The following is a 21015-nucleotide window of genomic DNA, read 5'->3' on the forward strand; positions in this document are numbered from 1 at the left end:
AGCAGCTTCAAAATGAAAGTGGTCCCCCTGCAGATTCCCCAAGGATTCTTCTGTAAAGGTGGGGAAGCATCAAAGAGAATAAGCGTAATAAGAATATTAAAAAAAACATTACCCCTGCAGAATCTTTTACACCCAGAGTTTGGGATTGATAAACTGGCACCAAGAAGACTGCAGCTAAAATTCCATCATGCTTTTTTTCTTTTCTTTTCTTTTTTTTTTTTTTTAATTCTCCTTCAAAGACCACACCTAACTTCCTGTACAAGGATTCTGGTAACTGAAGTAAAAACAGGCATTTCCTGTGTGGGAACTACAAAGTGGAATTATTATAACCACCACTAGAGGGCAGGGAAACTGTGAAGAGAAACACCTTCATAGTGTACACACAGACATACACGTGAAGCAGCCCAAAGCTTTCAGTAATGGAGCGCTGATCTTCTGCAGGTTTATTTTAAAACAAAATGTTAAGACTTGGATGATTTCAACTATTTATTGTGTTAGCCAATAATGCATCTGCTCATGCTTCTTATTTGCTAGCCAGAGAGTCACTCAATCAATATAACTAATTCAAATTAAATGTAAAAACAAAGTAAATACTGAGAGGTTAAAAAGAAAAACTCATACAGAACAGCAATTAAATTAATGAAAGGCTCACAAAGAGTTAATATTTGCCTCAGCCCCAGAGTATCTGAAATCCAATAAAGTTATTTGCTAATTCAATACAGAGATGGCCTTTGTGCCATAAAAGTTACTTTTCCCTAGAAGAAAATTAACCTGAAGAGACAGTAATTGCAGCAATATTATTCTCTCTCTTATTTAAATCTTTGAAAAGCAACCAGAGAAAAGGAACTGAAAAGGCAGTGAGATCCTAAAGGCCAGTCTCTCAACTAATCATAACATATGAAGGTTTACCATGTACCAATCACTGGGCTAAGCTGTCTGCATGCACCATATCATTTCATCCTCCCAACAGTCCTATCAAATAAATGCTCTCCTGATCCCTGTCTGAAAACTGAAGAAACGAGGTACAATGAAGTTAGGAAAAGTCACCTAAGATCATATAGGCAGGATTCAAACTCAAAGGCTGTCTGATATCAAAAATCTGTGAACGCCCCTCAGTCATAAAAAGAGACATCTCCTTAGGTAACCAAAGCCTAAAGAATTAAATAAAAATCAGGCAGTGACACCAATAATAATCAGAAACAGTTCTAATTATTAAATCAATATAATCTGCATATTTTCTAGCCTCACCAATTTCATTAGAAAATATATTTGTTGGAGACCAGTAAGTGGAAGATAGGGCCAGAAAGTTTTTTAGTCACTCGAACATGCCTCTTTTGGTCATAAGAGATAGAAGACTGACTCAAACCGGCTTAAACAAAGAAAATAAAATGTTCATGGTTTATTGTCTAGGGCTAGCTTTAGGCGTGGGATGATTTGTGGAATGACTGAGGAGTCAGGAGCTCAACTGATGTCACCAGCACCTAGTTATGCGGTATCTTTTGGCTCTGACTTCTATGGGGATAGCGCTCCCGTAGATTCTTCACTTATAGTAAGATGCTGTAGTACTTCCAGTCTCACAACCACCTCCCAGACTTAAGTACAGTAGGAAGAAAGACTCAGTAAGTCTCACTGCATCTTACTGGCCATCACTCTGTACAGAAGAATGCTATGCTTTGATTGGCCTCCAACAAACTACGTGCCCCACCCTTGGAACTAAAAGGAAACCTCACTTGAAGCATTTGAATACATGGGGTGGTGGTAGTGACATGAAATTGAAGTCATATTACTGGAATAAGGAGGGATTGATGAAGAGCAGAAAAAACAAATAAGTGTGCAGTTTAATCACATACTGGTCATCTTTGCAGTGCCTCAATACTCGGAGAATAAAATTGTCAACAGATGTATATATATGTATTCCAAGTATAACATCTTAGAGACCATGCAATATATTTGTTCCCCAAAGTAACTTGTTTTACTGTAATCAAGCACTCAGATATTTCACAAATCTCTATGATGAGCATCATTCTTATTTATCAAATGACTATTTCTGGTTTTACTTTACAGATTTGCTCAGCAATAAGCCAACTTGTTATATAAAATATTACAATTCAAAAAATAAATCAGGGCATTAAAAAGTTTATAAAGTTATTTTCCATACACTATTTTTTTGTTTTGTTTTTTCTGGGAGGGAGGGATATTAATCATATAATAACACATATATTTTTTCTGGGAGGGAGGGATATTAATCATATAATAACATATTTTTTTCTGGGAGGGAGGGATATTAATCATATAATAACACATGTAGTGTTTACTTTTTGTAAAGCACTAGCTTAAGAGCTAGAAAACCATTTTATCCTCATAACAACCTAATGAAGTATATACTATTTTAATAGCCATTTAAAATTTGAGGAACCTGGGACACGAAGAACTTAAGTAATTTGCAACATGCATAAGTTCTCACAGATGGAAGTTATGAAGGCAGAATTTAAACCTGTGCAGTCTGGCTACAGAGTCCATATTCCTAATCATTGTGCAATGCTTCTTAAGCCTTTTTTCAGAATTATTCACCATCATGAACACACCCAAATGTGTGCAGTTTATTTTATGTAAGTTGTTGGGTTGCCCCTTTCTCTCCCATTGATCCTAGCTGGTGAGTGTGTGGCAACACTAGCACTGTCTTGGAATTCATGAAAAGGGTGAACACAACATGTTTTAACAAAATATTCAAGACGCAAAATGAGGAATACCTGAATTTTTTCCATCTCAAAAGACTTTTGAGTAATGTAGGTTGGAAATAAGAATTATTGTCTCTTATCTGTAACTTCTCAGGATGAGGTTTTCAGAAGTGATGAACATTAGTAGTTCTTCCATTTGCTCTGACTCTGTTAACACCACAGCGATATTCTATGGGAATACTATATGGCATAAATTACCTGAAGATTCTTAAATTTCATTCAGTTGTATTACTTTTTACAGAGAAGATTTTATATTACAACTTTTAAGGTCAAACGCTATATTTTGAACATGCTGTAACACATAGAAAAGACAAACAATATTCTTGTTAAATAACCAGAAAGGAAAGAATATTCAGAATTGGATTTCTAAATTCTGGCGACATTTCTATTACATTTCCTTTTTAGTGCTTTCTTTTCTTTAGTCTTCTCACTTTTAAAAGAGGAGTATTCATTTTCTAAATTAAAATGTTAAAAAAAATTACACCATGTTATTCTACATGATGACATGCAAAAAATAGTAGTTAGTTATACGAAAGATAGGGCAATAACAAAATGAGAATGAATAGTAATAAATATTATACTACTCTAATTTCTTTCCACAAAGAATTCACATTTATAATAATAAGTACTCTGAAGATAAATTTATACTAAGGAAATGGTTGGCCTATTAAATTTCATAGATATGGAAATAATTATACAATAATTTATATTATAATTAACGGTTGTGGATAAGTGCTCCAAAAGTCTAAAGAGATTTTTGTATCCAAGAGTTAAGAAAACTGAGAAAGACTGAGGAATGTCTTATTTTCTGAAAGTGATTTTTTAAATCTTATTTTACAATGGGAAATTTTAATTTTTTTTAAATAATAAATTAGAGTAATGTTGGAAATGTAAACTAAGAAAAGATTTGCTATATGTTATCTGAAGATTTGTTTTCCAAATTTTCTAGCTTCCTTAATCCATAGGTTTGAGTCTATTTCCTCATGGACTTCTGCTGTTACTTGTTGTGTTTTTGTAGATTCTTCTCTCTTTAGCCTGGGTCCACTAGCTCATTCCTATAACAATTTCTATAAGAGGGAGAAAGTTCTGAACAATCAAATTTACTTTTTTTTTGCTATAGATTAGGATAGAAAATGAAAGAGTTCAGTTCACTATGTACTGTTCAGATAAACTGTCATTTCCCCCTTAAATGCTAGGTTTAGTTCCAATATGAAACATACTTATTTTCAGCACTTGGTATTCATATTATGTTACTTGAGCAATATTCTTTCAAAAAGTATAGTTATTCTTTTAAATGATTGCTATGTTTAAAATCATACATACATGGACAAGCTTTGTTTCCCTTTAACAGAAATATACACTAATTTTATCATGATAATCCCTGGGAAATATTACTCAATTTATAGGTAATCACTTTACATCTAACTTACCTGGAAATAAATAGATCAACTACATAAATGAGTTTGAATCAGTTCCATAGGGATGGTTTTTTTTTTTTTTTTACATAAAATTAGATTATGACTGTATCTTTATCTAACCATTTTGATTTTATTGCATGTACAATGGTGGATCCACTTCTACATCCTTTCTTAATCTTAGTATGTATTAAATGAATGTTTGTATATATCCATGAACTAATTCAACCTTCTCTAAATGGCTCATCTGCTGGAAGGCCACCTCTAATCTGATTATATATTAGTATGTTTTTGATGGATGGATTATATTGCAATTATAGAATTCTACTTCTGGATCTTAATGAAGGTGAGGCTCTTCTATTTGTTCCAAATGCCTGGAATATTTCTAGCTCAGTTTTGCTCATTCCTTCTGTTTAATCAAGGCCTTCTACTAACACCCCTCCCAATTCCATAGGGGAGAAAAAGCAACCCTAAACCCCTCCGTGTGCTCTAGATCTGAATGTCTGGGTATCTTCCCCATGTCAGAACAACAGAACAAGCAGGGGAGCCAGTAGCTGAATGTCTTTGGAATGAAAAAAAAAAAAAGCTCAAATGATAGCTACATTCCAAAATGTGCTAGATACAAAATGTGTGTGTGTGTTTGTATGTGTATTTGTGTATGAAAGAGAGAGACAGAGACAGCAAGAGAGAGAGAAAGAGAACAGGAAAAAGGAAATGAGATCGTAAGAGGCCATGGATGTACTTCTTTATGTCACGTTAACATGACATAAATTCTGGCACTCTACTCACCTCTTTATCTTAGTTATCTTATTTAATCCTTGCAATATGTTGTGAAGGAAGTAGTATTGTTGTCACTTCCCACATGAGGTGATGGAGGTTTATGGAGGCCATGTAACCTTCCATTGCCACAAAAAGCCAGAGTTTAAACTCACATGTGTCTGATTTCAAATTCTAAATACAATTCATTGTTCCATTTTTCTGTAGAAGTAAGAAATGTACCATTAAGATGCAAAGGGAGAAGAGTAATGTGAAATAAGTCTGATATTTTAAAAGTCACTGAATCTATCTATACCCAAGATATTTGTAGAATCCCATAGGACCACACTTACTGGACAAACTGATGATCTACTAGGAATAACTCCTATAACTCCCCTTCCTATAAACTTGCTTTCGTGGGGTTGGCTTAACTTCTGCTTGAAAATAGAAACTATCTCCTCAAAATCTTTGCATCTGCCATAATGAGTATACTGGTCCCAGACACTGATGAGAAGCTTACATACAGACTTGACTAATGACTATTTTGAATCTGCAGTCCTTGATTTCTGTGTCAATTCATCTTAGCCTTTTCTGACCATACCTTCTTTGCCTCTTTTTTGGAATTATCTTCTTCTTCCTATTTCCTAGTGGTGTTACCCATTTTCTTCTGTAATACCGTATACTTCTCACATTGATTTCTTGATTAGGTGTGTCCACCCTCATGACTCCAACTTATTCCTGTATAATGATGCTCCCAATCTCGATCCCCAGTCTTGAACCCTCATTCAGGATTCTGTCACATATTCCTAACAATCTAAGACATTCTCTCATTGGCTGTGTGTTCTCAGAATCACAAGTGAACATTTCAAAAATTGAGTACACCTTTCCATCTACTCTAGGAGGTTGGGGCCCTGTATGAGTGCATGAAGCTGGGTTAGCAACGGCCTCTGAACTGATCTCTCTGCTTTATTCAAGTTCTCCTACAGTTTATTTCCAATGCAGTAGTGTGGTGAAATGAGTTCCTTTATGTGACCTTTTGCCTTGGTTCTTTGGAAAAACAGCTTGGAAGATTTGTTTCCCCTAAGCCCTGAGGAATTACCTTTGCCCTAGTTCTTTGGAGCATCAACTTGGGAGGTGGGGAAGTCCCCAGTTGTTTTCTACCCTAGAGGGTTTGATATTTTTGCCTAGGGTACTTTCTGGGTTGACTGACATTTCCTGCGTAAGCTGTGAACAACTTGATGATTTGATACTTTTACCTGGTAATTAACAAGACCTGAGTTGGTTGATATCCCATGGGTAATTGAAGATTGATTGAACTCTGGGCTGGTGAGGGAGTCCTCATCTTGTAAGTGACAAGGATATGTAAATGGCTAAAATGCAGAGGTTTTGAAAGGCCTCCTGGAAGAGAGAGAGATGCTGGCTAAGAGCTAGGCCGGCAGAGAAGCAGGGCCATGTGGGAGCGAAGTGGTCCTGAAGCTGCCACAATGCCTATGAGTTGGGACTATTAGCAGGAGAGAGACAGATGACTGAGATGCCTGATGGCAGAGAGGCATGGCATCAGAGAGCAGCTAAGAGAGCTAAGCAGGTTGCTATACTGGCTGTGAGCTAGGCCAGTTAGTGGTGGAGAGCCCAATGGTAGAGAGCCAATGGCAGAGAGCCAATGGCAGAGGGCTGACGGCAGATAGCCTGACAGCAGAGTACCCAACAGCAGAGAGGCTCAAAGGCAGAGATGCTCAGTGGTGGAAAGCTGCTAGTAGGAGAGCAGCAGCTGGGAAAGCTGCTACATTGGCTATGAGCTGTGCCAGTTAGTGGCAGAGAGGCTGATGGCAGATAGCCTGATGGCAGAGTGTCTGATGGCAGAGAGACCCAACAGCAGAAAGCTGCTGCTAGGAGAGCAGTAGTTGAGAGAGCTGCTACACTGGCTATGAGCTAGGCCAGTTAGTCGTGGAGAGGCCTACAGCAGAGAGGCTGATGGCAGAAAAGCTGAAAGCAGAGAGGCCTGACAGCAGAGAGGCCTGCATGGCAGAGTTATTCCTGTTGCTTCCAAGTCGATCCTGATCCTGAACTGTAGCCTGTTACTTCCCTAATAAACCATATAACAATATGGCCTGTGAGTTCTGTGTGGCATTGTAACAAATTATTGAAGTAGATACGTTGTAGAGAATAGAGAGTGCCGTGGGGGGAACAAGTGGTGTCAGAAATGGTGAAGAAGTTGGAGAGTGGAGGTACGTCTGACCTCTACTTCATAGGAACCAGTTTTGTGCTTATCCTGATTTTTATCACTCATGAATTTAGATAAGCCATTATGCTGCGTTACAAGTAGTCAGAGTGATTATTTTTAAAAACACAATTGAGGCATTATTCTGCTCCGGATTCTGCAATGACTCTCCACCCTCACTCAGAGGAAAAGTCAAAGTATGTAGGCTTACATAGGCCTGCAAAATCTGCCCTCCCCCTCACTTACTTCTCCCATTTCTTCTCCTGCCCTGTACTTTCCCCTAGAGTCATTCCTCTCCCAGCACTTAGGTGTGCTTGTTGTTCCTAGACCACTCCAGACAGTTCCAACTCGGGTGTTTTGCCCTTGCTCTTCTCTCTGCCTGAAATCCTTCCCCACCAGATATTCGCATGGCTCATTCCCTTGGTTCCTACTAGTCTTTACTCAAATATGACCTCAGTGATGCCTTCTGTGACTAGCAATATAAAATTGCACACCACTCCTTACATTTACACACACATACATGTGTGCACGCTAACCACATCTCCTGTCTTATTTCTCTGTATAGCTTCAACTGCTCTTAATATATCATATACTCTAATTATGTATATTGCTTATCATCTGTCTCTATCCATTGGAATGGAAACTTCATGTTTTAGGTCAGGTTCCTCAGGAGAAGACATTGAGATGAGGCTTAATGGACAAGGGATTTATTTATTAAGGGACGCTGCTTAGGGAAGAAATAAGTAAGGAGTAGGGGAAGATGCAGGCTGAAAAGAGAAGCCACTCAAGGATGTGACTTCTGGCAAAGCCCCACTGTAGGTCGTTTTCGCCTGATCCTGCAGGGGAACTCTGAAGTAAAAATTATGCCTTAGAGTTTGTCCCTATCTGAGGCAAAATATAGGGACTTTCATATGTCTGTCAGTCATTGCCTAAGGCTGTGGACGGAGGATGTAAACTTCCAGGTACTTCAGAGTCCATGCCAAGTTCAAACAATGATTCAAATAACCCGAAGACAGGCCTCCAAAGACAGGCACAGGTGCAGAAGCTTAGAAGCAAAACTCTCAGCTGCCACGGGACAGGCACACAGTAACGATTAATAGGACTGGGTGGTCTGGTCTAGAGAGAACAACTTGATGTCTACCATACAAAATGAAAGCAAGGAATTTTGTTTGTCTTTTCATTTCCGTATTTCCAATGCTTAGAACAATCCCTGGCACAGAGCAGGAACTGAATACATGGGTAAATAATTGTATGGAGTACCTTCTATGATCCAGGAGCCATACAGGTTGGGGACACAGTAGTGGACAAAATAGACATCGAATTTCCCACAGAGCCAAGTCCTTTTCCGAACTTTTCTATTTTTGTTAAAGGCACCATCTTCTAATGCTTTCAGGTTCACAGCTTCACATCATCTGTTTTCCTCCCCCTTGCACTTGCTCTCCACCAAGTTCTGTTAACTGTGCTCCTGAAATTACTCTCATATCTATCTCCTCCCTTCTCTTCCCATTAGCAATACCCAGGTTCAGGACCTTATGATCGATTAACTGAACTACTATAAATAAATCATCTCCATTCTTCAGTGTGTTTCCCATCTAATCCATTTTATATAAAACTACTAGAATGATATTTTTTAAACATGGCTCTGGTTATACCAATTATCTGATCAAAAGCTTTAAAATTTATGTCTAATAAAAAGGGACATTTTGTTATCCTTCTGCATTCTGATCTTAGCTTTCCTTTCCATCCATTAAACCCATTTAATTTCACAATTTTCAACCAACATAAACTATTTACTGATTCCCAGTCCTGTGCTTTCTATCCTCAGTTACTTTGCTCAAAGAGTTTCTTCCATTTGGAATAAAATGTATTCCCTGTCCCAACCAAATCCATTCAAAATTAACTCAGCAAAATTAGCTCACATATAATTTTGTGTAAGAAGCCTCCCTTCACCTCTCAAGCTGGGACACATTTTAAGCAATGTGGTATACTGAAAACAGCATGAGCTTTGGATCAAATTATTTGAATTAAAATCTGATTTTCTGACATTTAGTAAGTCAGTGGTGCAGTGGTTAAGACTTTGGCTGTTAACCAAAAACGCTGACAGTTGGAATCCACTAGCCGCTCCTTGGAAACTATGGGGCAGTTCTACCCTGTCCTATAGGCTCACTATGAGTTGAGAACAACTTGACGGCAATCATTTTTTTTTAGTAAATCAATGAGCTTTAGTAAGTCACTTCAACACTCTGGGCCTCAATTTTTTTTTTTATCAGTATAAATGAAGATAATAATACTTACAGTTGTCGCTTGGTATCTGCAGGGTATTGGTTCCAGGACATCCCACGGAAAACAAAATCCAAAGATGCTCAAGTGCCTTATAAAAAATGGCATAGTATTTGCATATAACCTATGCACATCCTCCTGCACAGTTTACATCATCTCTGGATTACTTATAATACCTAATACAATGTAAATGCTATGTAAATAGTTGTTATACCGTACTTTATTGTTTAGGGAATAATGACAGGATAGGAGGTGAACAATGCTCAAACAATAAGTGCTGGAGAGAGACCAAGGATCTGTGAAATGGTGGGAGGCTACAGCAGGGTATGCCTACACATCACTTCATTTGAATGGATTCAGCGTAGTGCTCAGCACTCAGCAAAGTCAAGTGTTGCTTTTTGAAACTTTCTGGGTTTTCTTCCCCCCGCTGAATATTTTCGATCTGTGGTTGGTTGAATCCATGGATGTGGAACCCATCGATATAGAGGGCTGACTGGACCTTATCAACTCATTTTGACTTTTATGAGAAAAATTTATAAGAAAATGCTAAGCCATGTTACTGGGTCATAGTAGGTGCTTGAAAAATGCTAGTTTCTTTTCTTTCCTTCAGGGCCAGCGCAGTAATGTTTGTTATTTCTACCTTATATGAAAGCTTTTATGTAAAAGCTTATCTCCTCTATTATCTCATCTTTCTTATATTATCTCATCTTTCTTTGTGGTTTTCATAATGCCCAGCATGGTACCTCACTTGAGGTAAAACCAGTTGTCAGTCGAGTAGGTTCCGACTTACGGCAACTCCATGTGTGTCAGAGTAGAAGTGTGCTCCATAGGGTTTCAATGGCTGATTTTTCAAAAGTAGATCACCAGGCCTTTCTTCTGAGGCACCTACGGGTAGACTCAAACCTCCAACTTTTCGGTTAGCAGCTATTAACCACTGGCACCACCCAGGGACTCCTGAGGTAAAACATCTAGTAAATAGTTGAATTAGTGGCTTTAGCCCTATATTCATTGCAGTAGCTTTTCTGTTATTTTCATTATGTCCAGTCTCTTTTCCTTCCAGTATAGTTTATGACTCATGATGCCAGATTAATCTTCCTGGGTTTCTGATTTTTTATGTTTCACTTTCCATAACAGTATGGCACCTCCATAGTTTGAACTTATCTTCCCTTTTCTAATACATGACCCTTAACCTAAGGTCAGACTAGTCTCTCCACTGCCTCTCCTCTCCATCGCACATACATACACACACACATATGCATTTGTCACCATTACTCAAGAATCTCCAGCCATTTTCCATTACATATTGCATATGAAATGCAAATTCTTCACCCTGACATTTAAGAACCACCCCTACCCTTCCCTTCCATACTTATTGCCTATCAATTCCTACCAGTACCTTGTGATACAGCCAAAATTATTTGCTCAAGTTTTCCTAAATTCACACCCTGATTTCTGTGTTGCCACTTCCAAGCTGTTGCTTACGCTGTTTTCACCACACGGAATTCGCTACACCACATATTCAACCAGATGAGAGAACAGCGGTTTTAAATCGCAAATACTACATTCTTCATGAATACTTTCTATGTCCTTTCACTTTTCAAGCTCAGTAGCACTTGCTTTTCACACGCTAATTTTATTTCCGTGTTTATGTAATTGCCTTGAGGTAAAGCTGTGACGCACTCCTCTTTGTAACTCTTGAAGTACATAAAACAATGTTTTGCAAAAAGTAGATACTCAATTAAAAAAAATGAATAACAGAAGATTTCAAAGAGACACAGCATTGGTCAGGCCGTCATGTTGAAGGGTGCATGGGTGTGCAACAGGCTCTTGTGACTCTAGAGGGCAGATCTAAGACCCATATGGAAGTTATAATACAGCAAATTTTGATTTGATACAAGGAGTAGTGTTTGAATTATTACACTTGCATAAAACAATTAGTAGAGACATTTAGGCAAATACTACAGAAATGGTCCCTGTCTGGATAAATAATCAGAATGTATAATTCTAAAACGTTTCCAGTTATAAGATTCTATGATTGCCTAAAAATAAAGTGCATCAAATTATCTTTGACTAAAGTAAGAAGAATGAAGGCAAAATTGAATTAATTAAGATTGTTTACATAAACTCTGAATTGGATTTAACCCACCATCCAGAGGACGGTCAGTCACTGAACGTGTCATCTCCCTGATGTGTGATTGATCCCACTTGGCTGTGGGCCCCACAAGGGCAGTGAGCTTGTCTGTGTTTGCTGATGACTTTTGTGTCTCGAGTGCTTATTGCATTATGTGGGGGTTTCCATAAATATGTTGTAATGAATTAATAATAATGAGACATGATTTGCATTTGCATAAACAGATCAAAAAATGTCAAAGGAGAAGGCAAACTAAGAAGAATTTTAATAGTGCAAGCTAGCTCACTTTTAAAATATAATTATTACAGCTTCTTGGAGTATAACAAGGAAAACATTCAAGAGCAATGTTACAAAAGCCTCTTTGCCTCTTTTTAGGATTATGAATGAATCTATTTGTCCTCGTTGGGTTTATATTGTAAATAATATGTTTTGAGCAAATATGTCAAAATATGTGTCTGGATACATGTTTTCCTTTTTAAATGAGTTACTTGGGAGGTCCAAGCACTTAAGAGTGCTGTGACTCTAAATAGTTTTGGATTTCCTTCCTTGAAGTTGCCTCTCATCTTTTTAGAGAGCTAATTTACAGTTCTTGTTGTTGTTGTTTTTTAACCGAGTATTTTGAAACTGAATTTCTAACCATATCTTATTCTTTTTTTATACCAAGTATTTGGAAACTCGGAATTGACTCAACAGTTTAGATTTTTTTGGTTTATTTTAAAACTCAGTTTCTAACCATATCTTATATAAAAAAAAATTTATGTAACATTGTTCATTTTGGTGAGCTCGTATTGACTTACTCTTTGGTAGTCAGCATGCTTCTGTACAGAAGGCAATAACTTTGGAGAGAGACAGATTTACTTTGCATCCTTACTCTGCTACTTTCTAACTGTGGTTCTTTGAGCAAACTGCTTGGATTGTTGTGAGGATTACATTAAATAATTTAAGTAAAATATCCAGCACAGTGCCTGACACCTAGCAGATGCTGTTACCTATTAGTTTTTTCCCCATTCCTTTTCAAGCTCTTACACATAGCATTGTACTCTGAAGAATGAATAATGACAAATATAAAACCATAAGCAAGATCTTTAGGAATTTACAAACCAGTTGTATCATTTAACAAGTTTTCAAAAATGCCTACTAAGGGCCAGCATTTTTTCCAGATGCTTGGAATACAGTAATGAAGCAAACAGACAAAAATTCTGCCTTTATGGAGTTTATATTCTATGTATTCTAGTAGAGAAACATAGATAATATACAAGTTAAGTCAAATACAGAGTATGGCAGATGGTGCTAATTTCTACAGAAAACACTAATACAGGAAAGAAGGATAAGACATATCAGGGTAGAGGTAGGAGGGTGTGTGGCAATTTTAAATGGAAAGTCTTTCTGAGGAAGTGACATTTAAGCAAAAGCCCTGAAGTTGGTGAGGAAGCTAGCAGTCATCAGCCTTCTTGGATGAAGGGCTTCCATGCACAGGAAATATATCAAAAGAGTTACAGAAAGATATTCACATTCAGAAGGCCTACAGAAAGATAAACAACTTTGAAAGAATAAAATGACAACACATGGCAATAACACATCAACAGGAAGAAGCAAATGGAGCAGGTAGCAGTGACAGTGAACACAACAGCAGATGCTGCCAACCTCAGTTAGGCCTGCCATCTGGTTTCACAGCAGTTTCACCAGTGACACCTGTGACATAAATGTCAAGATCAGAGCCCAAGCCAGACCCTGAGAAGGAACAATCACACCAGAAATAAAGGAAAGCTCACATCTGAACCCAGAAAGAGGATGTAAAAAGCAGGATAGCCATGCCTGGGCTGCCCAGAAAAATCTGAACCTGGATGGCTGCCGGCAGGGTGGACCCAAAAACAGCTTTAGGGAGATGTGGAGTCCAGCAGCCAAATTTAGCCACTAGGAACAGCTCAACATGAGAGAAGAAGACAAAGCAAAATGTTGCCTATCATTAACGCCTAGAAATATTTGTTGAAATTAGAAAAGGGATACTCTTTTTAACCATGATGCAGTTTTAAAACAAACAAAGGCAACAATTAAAAGTTAAGAGCTACAAAAGAGACACTGCTACACAATTTTGTTTATTTCCCTGTGTTTGGTGTGAAAAGTGTGTTGGTAATGCATAAGTCTATTCAATATGTTGGAGCCCTGGTGGTGCAATGGTTAAGAGCTCAGCTGCTAACCAAAAGTTGGCAGTTTGGATCCACCAGCTGCTCCTTGGAAACTCTATGGGACAGTTCTACTCCGTCCTATAGGGTTGCTATGAGTCGGAATTTACTTGATGGCAACAGGTTTGGGTTTGTTTGGTTTATTCAGTATGTTAGCAGCTACCTTCCTTAGCACATTCCTTTACTTCTAACTACTCCTAAATAACAAATAAAGAGAATAAATACAAAATTAGCCACTCTGTTCCTTAGTTCACTTAACCTCTTGACCTTTGGTTTTTTTTTTTTTTTGCTTTTTTTTTTTATTTTACTTTAGGTGAAGGTCCTTTTCTCCTTTTTCTTCTCTCTTTGATTAAGGATTATTCCTGTCCTGGTCAAATCAATAAGGTTGTTGTTGGAATAAATTCAGATTGATAGAAGTAAAACCTTTTTCAAACTGTAAAGCATTACATCAATGCTAATTAATTTTCTTCGTATTATAAATACATCATGTTTTTACTGTAGGAATGAATGGAGGAAAGATATTTTAAAGACAAAGAAATAATTCCCGGGCATTCTAGGTCTAAAAGTTTCCCTATGTAATACAATGTATCTGAATCTGAAAAGTATGGCTAGACTCATGTGATGGTTAGATTTTGAACATCATCTCTATCCAGGTGAACAGACGCCAAGTCCACAAATGTTAGATTCATGTGATTTCCACCCCACCATATTGCTGCACCAGTTTCCTCTGCAAACTGAAGGAGCAAGAGTAGGCTTACGAAGGAAAAAGGCAAAAGTCTCACAAAACGAACCACCTCCCCTCAATAAAGTGTCCAGTATAAAGTGATCAGTTGCCTTCTACAAATATTAATTATTAGGCTCATATTCATGAATGGCATTTTATATTTTTCTCACTCCCAACCAAAAAAAAAAAAATCATTGAAAGTAAGGACTGATCTCTAAAAGCAAAGATTCATCATTTGGAAATTATCAAAAGGCAAGAAATGACTCACCCATTTTTTGAAAAGTTCAAATCATGCTCATGAAATGCAAACTAAGTTCTTTTTTCTTTTCCCCAAAAATGAGAGAGAAACGAAAGTATGGTTAAAGTTCAATAATGAAAATATTCTTCCAAATAAAAAAACTTGTGAATTAGAAGATATAATTTAGATTTAGAATTAAATTCCTACTCTTCATTATGATATTGAACAAGTTTTTTTTGGCACCATAACCAATACTAATTAAAATAATGTTGTGTGTGTGTGTGGGCGTGGGCGTGGGTGTGGGTGTGGGTGTGTTTAGAAAAGGGGCCCCTGGAGAGATCATTTTATTAGACTACTTATACTTATTAAGCATTGAACTAAAATCAGAGACAGATAGTTTTTGTCTCTTATCTCAGAACAGGAATTTCACAGCTCTTCTCGATTGTCTATTCAATTTTTTAATCACCATCTAACTTATTCTTTATTTATAATCACTATCAATATTAATATAATCCAGCCTATTTCCCCTAATGTTCCACTGGATGGAAATGGAAGCAGCTGGTCAATGCCCTGTTGTAACTGTATTAAATTAGATATATACACACTATTATATGGAGCTTATCAGGAGAAAATTCAAAATATTTATTTAGCATTCTGTTACTGACACATTGAAAGGCTATTTACTTATTAGTTTAAGTAAGAGCCAATGACTATTATAATTGTAGCAGAATAAAAACAATGACTGATGAAAGGCATGATCACTATAAGAGAATTCTCAGCCTTCACTCTTCTGTCCATTCCCTTCCTCAATTCTTCTGAAAAGAATGGAATACAAATTTGATTACATAATCTTTTCCTGAGACAACGGAATGGTTAAAGGCATGAATCCACAGACTTTTAGCACTTTGTATTCTAATTATTATTCAGTAAAGAACATTTTCTAATTTTTATCATGATTTCTTCTTTGTTTCATGGGTTATCTAGAAATGTGTTGCTTAATTTCCAAAACAACTGGGCTTTTTCTAGGTATATTATGGTTATTGGTCTCTAATTCCATTGTATTCAAATATTCTTTGAAATTTATCAAGTCTTTTTTATGGCACAGCATATGGTAAATGTTCCATGCACACTGGAAAAGAATGTGCATTTTGCAGTTATTGGGTGTAATAGTTTATAAATGTCAATTAGGTCCTGATGTTGGATAATTGATAATATTATTCAAGTTTTCTATAGCCTTACTAAATTTTTGTTTACTTGTTCTATCAATTACCGAGAAGGAATGGTTAAAATCTCTAACAATAACTGGGGATTCATCTATTTCTCACCTTTTTGTTGTTGCTGGTTGCTGTCGAGCTGATTCAGACTCATGATGACTCCACGTGTACACAGTAGAGTTGCTCCAAAGGGTTTTCAAGGCTGTAACCTTTTGGAAGCAGATTGCCAGGCCTGTCTTCCGAGGCACCTCTGGGTGAGTTCGAACCACCAACCTTTTAGCTAGTAGTCATGAACTTAACCACCTGAGCCACCCAGGGACTTTCTCACTTTAGTTTCGCCAGTTTTTCCTTCTCACATTTCAAAATTCTTATTTTTTCATATACATTTAAGATTCTTATGTCTTGTTACAAAATAACTCTTTTATGCCTATAAAATGACCCTTTTTGTCTGTGTTAGTGTATCTTGTCTTGAAGTCTACTTTATTCGATACTAATATAGCTGTATCAGCTTTCTTTTGCTTAACGTTTGCATGCTATATTTTTTGCTATCCTTTTATTTTCAACCTGTCTTTGTTATTATATTTAAAATATGTCTTTTGAAAATAGCATATAGTTGGGTCTTGCTTTTTTATCCTACCTGATGATCTCAAGAATAATGAATACTTACACCCACAGAAAGACTTATACAAGAATGTTCATAGCAGTATTTTTCATAATATCTAAAAACCCAGAAACAATCTAAATGTCCATCAATAGGTGAATGAAAATATATTATGATATATTTATACAACGGAACACCACTCAACAACAAAAAGTTATGAACTGCTTATACATGCAACGACATGGATGAATCTCAAAACAAAACAAAACAAAAAGCTTTGTATTGAATGAAAGAAGTAAAGGAAAAAAGAGTATATACTTTATGGTTTCATTAATATAAACTCTTTGAGCAGGTAAACTAAGCTATGGTGATAGAAATCAGAACAGTTGTTGCCCCTGAGGGCAGGGGACATTAACTGGGAAAGAGCACTGGAGTGATGAAAATGCTCCACATCATTACTGGGTGGCAGTTACTCAGGAGAATACCTTTCTCAAAATTCAAACTAATGTACACTTAAAAATCTGTGCATATTATTTTATGCAAATTATACTTAATGAAAACAATATGAACCTAAGCTCCACTGCCTTTCTTCCACTTCCTATTTTCCATAAGCCAGGCCTGGATAAGGTGAGACAGTCCAACCAACTTTTCTCACTCTCCTGCTGATGCTGTTTCAGTTGACAGAATGTTTCCTTTAGATATCTTAAATCTACTTTTTCAGTTAAACATAGAACTACCATACGACTCAGCAATTTCAATCCTAGGTATATACCCAAAATAATTGAAAGCAGGAATGCAAGCAGAGATTTGTACACCCAGTGTTCAATGCAGCACTATTCACAGCAGCCAAAGGATGAAAACAATCTAAATGTCCATCAACAGATGAACGGATAAACAAAATGTAGTACATACATACAATGGAATATTACTCCACCTTAACGAGAAATGAAGTCCTAAAATATGCTATGACATGGATGAACCTTGAAAACATCAAGCTGAGTGAAATCAGTAAGAAAAAGAGAAATGGTATATGATTCCACTTACACAAAAGATCTAGAACAGGCTAATGTATACAGACCTAAGGTTGTTAGCGGTTACCAGGGACAGATGGGAAGGGGGGGGCAAAAAGGGACTCACTACTTAGGAGACACTGAGCTTCTGTTGAGGGTGATAGAAAAAGTTGGAAATGGATAATGATGATGGTTGCCTAACATGATGAATACAGTCAATTATTAAATTATACATGTGGAAAATGTTGAAATGGCATATGTTTTGTTACATAGATATTTATCACAATTAAAAAAAATGTGATAAAAATTACAGCCAGGACACTGTAAACTTCTCTGACATGGATTCACATTTTAGTGGGAGGTAAAGGGCCAAGTAGGTCTCTAAGATAATTAACTCTTAAGATAATTAGGAATTGGCTCCTTCTGGGTCTTTGACTATAAGACCATCAATATTCCCTGTCCCCAAAGAAGTCATAATATAACTAGGTAGCCAAAATGGAACTGTGGAAATTTAATTAAAAACAATTAATTCATTAACAACATAAGAAAACAATACAAGAGAATTAACAAGGCAGTATATGATTTGTTTGTGAATTAACAGTAAGGTTGAAGACTTAAATTTTACAAAATATTTTATATACATTATTTTAATTATCATTTACAACAACTCTTAGAAGTAGATCAGGGAAGTATAAATGTCCTCATCTTATGGATGAAGCACAGATTTTAGGCTATGTGACTGGCCGCAGCAAAGAGGTGACGGGTGCAAGACTGCAACTCATGTATTTTGACTCAAAAAATGGATTTCCCTTATATCTCTTCTTTAGAAAAGGTTAAAGCTGTTGAAGCCTTAAGTGATCTATAAAGCCTTCTTGGATGAGGTGGTACTTTAAAGGCTGGGCCTGATAGGAAGGGCATACCAACTGGAAGGAAAATCATGAACAAAGCAGGGCCTGGCTCTGACTCACAGAAGAAAACAAGGCAGGTAGAGGCAATAGCAGATGAGATCAGGTGGACTGAAGTGAAGGTTCCTGCCTGTCTGAATACTTCAGAAATGTAGCATAATAAAACATCATAATAACCATTTTTTTTGTTAATTAGCAAAATGTAATATTTGTTGAAATCTTACTAAGGCCAGGTACTGTTCTAAGTGCTTTACATATACACTGTATTATTTAATTATTTAATTCAATTTTCTCAATAACCTCTCAGGTAGAAACTATTTTAACTCCATTTTACACAAGGAGGTGTAAAGTGGTTTATTACTTGCCTGAGGACAGATTAGTAAGTGGAGAAGCCAGAATTTGGACTGTGGCAACCTGAGTCCAGGTTCTTAACTAATATGTTTACATAGTGAGCAAAAAATAGTTTATAGGTAAATTATAAAACGTATTCATGGGTCTATTTCCTGTTACAGCATTAAGATTTGAAAATTTTATTTAAGCTCTACTTTTACCAGGTCAAGGGGGCCTGGTGGGGCAGTGGTTAAGAGCTTGGCTGCTAACCTAAAGATCAGTGGTTCAAACCCACCAGCTGCTCTGCAGGAGAACGATGTGGCAGTTTGCTTCCGTAAAGATTACAGCCATGGAAACTCTATGACACAGTTCTACTCTGTCCTATAGGGTTGCTATGAGTCGGAATCAAGTCCACAGCAACGAGTTTTTTATTACCAGGTCAGATTGCAACCACTGCCTCCTCTCCAGTCTTTAAATCCAATAGAACCTCATGCTGGAGTATAAGGTCTCTAGGGTGGAGTGCCTCACGTGCAAGTTAAGAAATTAGGATTGTATACTAAGGGTGATGGAGAATCAATGGGGAATGGTATTCAGAAGACCAACATGATCAAGTTTACATTTTAGAGATTACTCTGAGAGTGTGGAAGAGCACAGAGTGTGAAAATCTTCAGGGCCTAATATAAACAAACACACACAAAAAACAGGCTATTTCAAGAGCCCAGGAAAGAGACAATGAGTGTCTAAACCAAAACAGAAGAATGGTGCTGAGGAGGAGATGATTTAGCATTGCTGAGGTTCCTTCAGTAAAATTTGAAATTTGACTAAACATTGATGGAAAAGGAGCTACAGAATGTAAAGATGACTCCAAGGTTGTCTGAGAGACTGAATGGATAATCAAAATAATAAGTGATATACAGGAGCCAGAAACCTTCTCTGGATTTTCTAGCCCTCACTAATCTTTACCTTCTTTGAAGTCCAATTCCATGTGAAGCCATCCAAAATTTATGGAAGCAAACAGAATAGAAGTTACATTTAAGAAAAATTATACTGACAGGGATATTGGAATAAGGGGAAGACTAAAACCTAGAAGGCCAGTAAGGAATTTCTTGTAGTAAGAAACCAAAGTGAACTGGAAATTGAATTGGCAGTGGAGGAAGAAAAAAAGGGTACTTCTGATTATTTCACATAAGAAGAAAATTTGGGTGAACTCTGAATGCCTAGCCATTATAAACTTTTTTCTATAACAGGGCGTAAAATGATCTTTTAGAAAAGGGAGTTAAATATTAGGTGATTTATTAACTAAACGGAAATGTAAAAAAATATTATGGCAAAAGAAATGTAATAAAATACTGAAAAATATCCTTAATCCTTTAACAAATTGCTTTTTAAATTTTGTTAACCTCGTTGAGCATGAATATAGTATTAAAAAGAAAGAATATTCCATCAAACAGTCAATAAATATAAAAACTGAATAGGATTTTTGTTTAAAGGAAAGTTGAATTACTGCTTCATCAAAGAGGCCAATAAAATGACCAAAAAAAAAAAAAACAGTGGCCAATACTTAAGATTTGACAAAAGGCAGCTTGATCACTATGAGATAAGATGGAAAAGTATGCTAAAGAAGTCCCATCCTTTTTGTAGATGGGCATGAAATGCACATAATGCAGAAAAACAAAACATCAAACGTTGGTATTTTATAAGCCAGAGTCTGTATTTTTTGCCATTTCCAGGAATGATAGATGTCTGGATAAAACACTAATTAGTTTTAAGTCTGTTCTGTGATTTTTTTTTCACTTGAGACATTTTCAGTAACTATGAGTTAGAAAAAAAAAAAAAAAGAGGCCATTCCATTTGAGAAATAGCCAAAGCACTCAAAGGGTATTTTCATTTTGCAGATTATAAAATCAATAAAAAAAATTATTCTTTATTATTACTCAACATCTTAGTATGACTGAAAGGTCATTTCTTCTATTTTGCGAACAACTAAAACACATTCAACACTATCTGTAGTGATGGAGAGCCACTAACACGATGGTAAGCTCATGTCAAGTATGAGAGGAGGTGATAGAACCATAAAAATACTCTGTGTCTGAGATAATTTGCAGCAAGAAAGCTCCACACAGAGAATTCCCTAAATCATTCTCACTTCATAGGTGCACCCTACTCTTGAGATAGTTAAGCATCTTTTATTTCTGCAAATGATGTAAAATAAATAGTACAGAGAAAGTTAATAAAAGCAAAGCCAAGGTTAAACCAACTTAACAGCCCATCA

General features: G+C 36.6%; 1 protein-coding gene across 2 annotated transcripts in view; it reads right to left on the reverse strand.

Moving 5' to 3' along the window:
- The window catches only part of SCN2A (sodium voltage-gated channel alpha subunit 2), a 164208-nt gene that overhangs the window by 104708 nt on the left and 38485 nt on the right, over positions 1-21015 (reverse strand). The window contains exon 1 of one of the 2 annotated variants that reach the window (XM_004375563.1): positions 113-405. The exons of the other annotated variant lie outside the window; for it this stretch is intronic. The gene's annotated coding sequence lies outside the window, so the exon portion shown is untranslated. Of the gene's footprint in view, positions 1-112; positions 406-21015 lie in introns of those variants that run through there. 2 annotated transcript variants of the gene reach the window in all.

The sequence above is a fragment of the Trichechus manatus genome, unplaced genomic scaffold (genome assembly GCF_000243295.1).
Source record: "Trichechus manatus latirostris isolate Lorelei unplaced genomic scaffold, TriManLat1.0 scaffold00037, whole genome shotgun sequence".
Classification (NCBI taxonomy): Eukaryota; Metazoa; Chordata; class Mammalia; order Sirenia; family Trichechidae; genus Trichechus; species Trichechus manatus.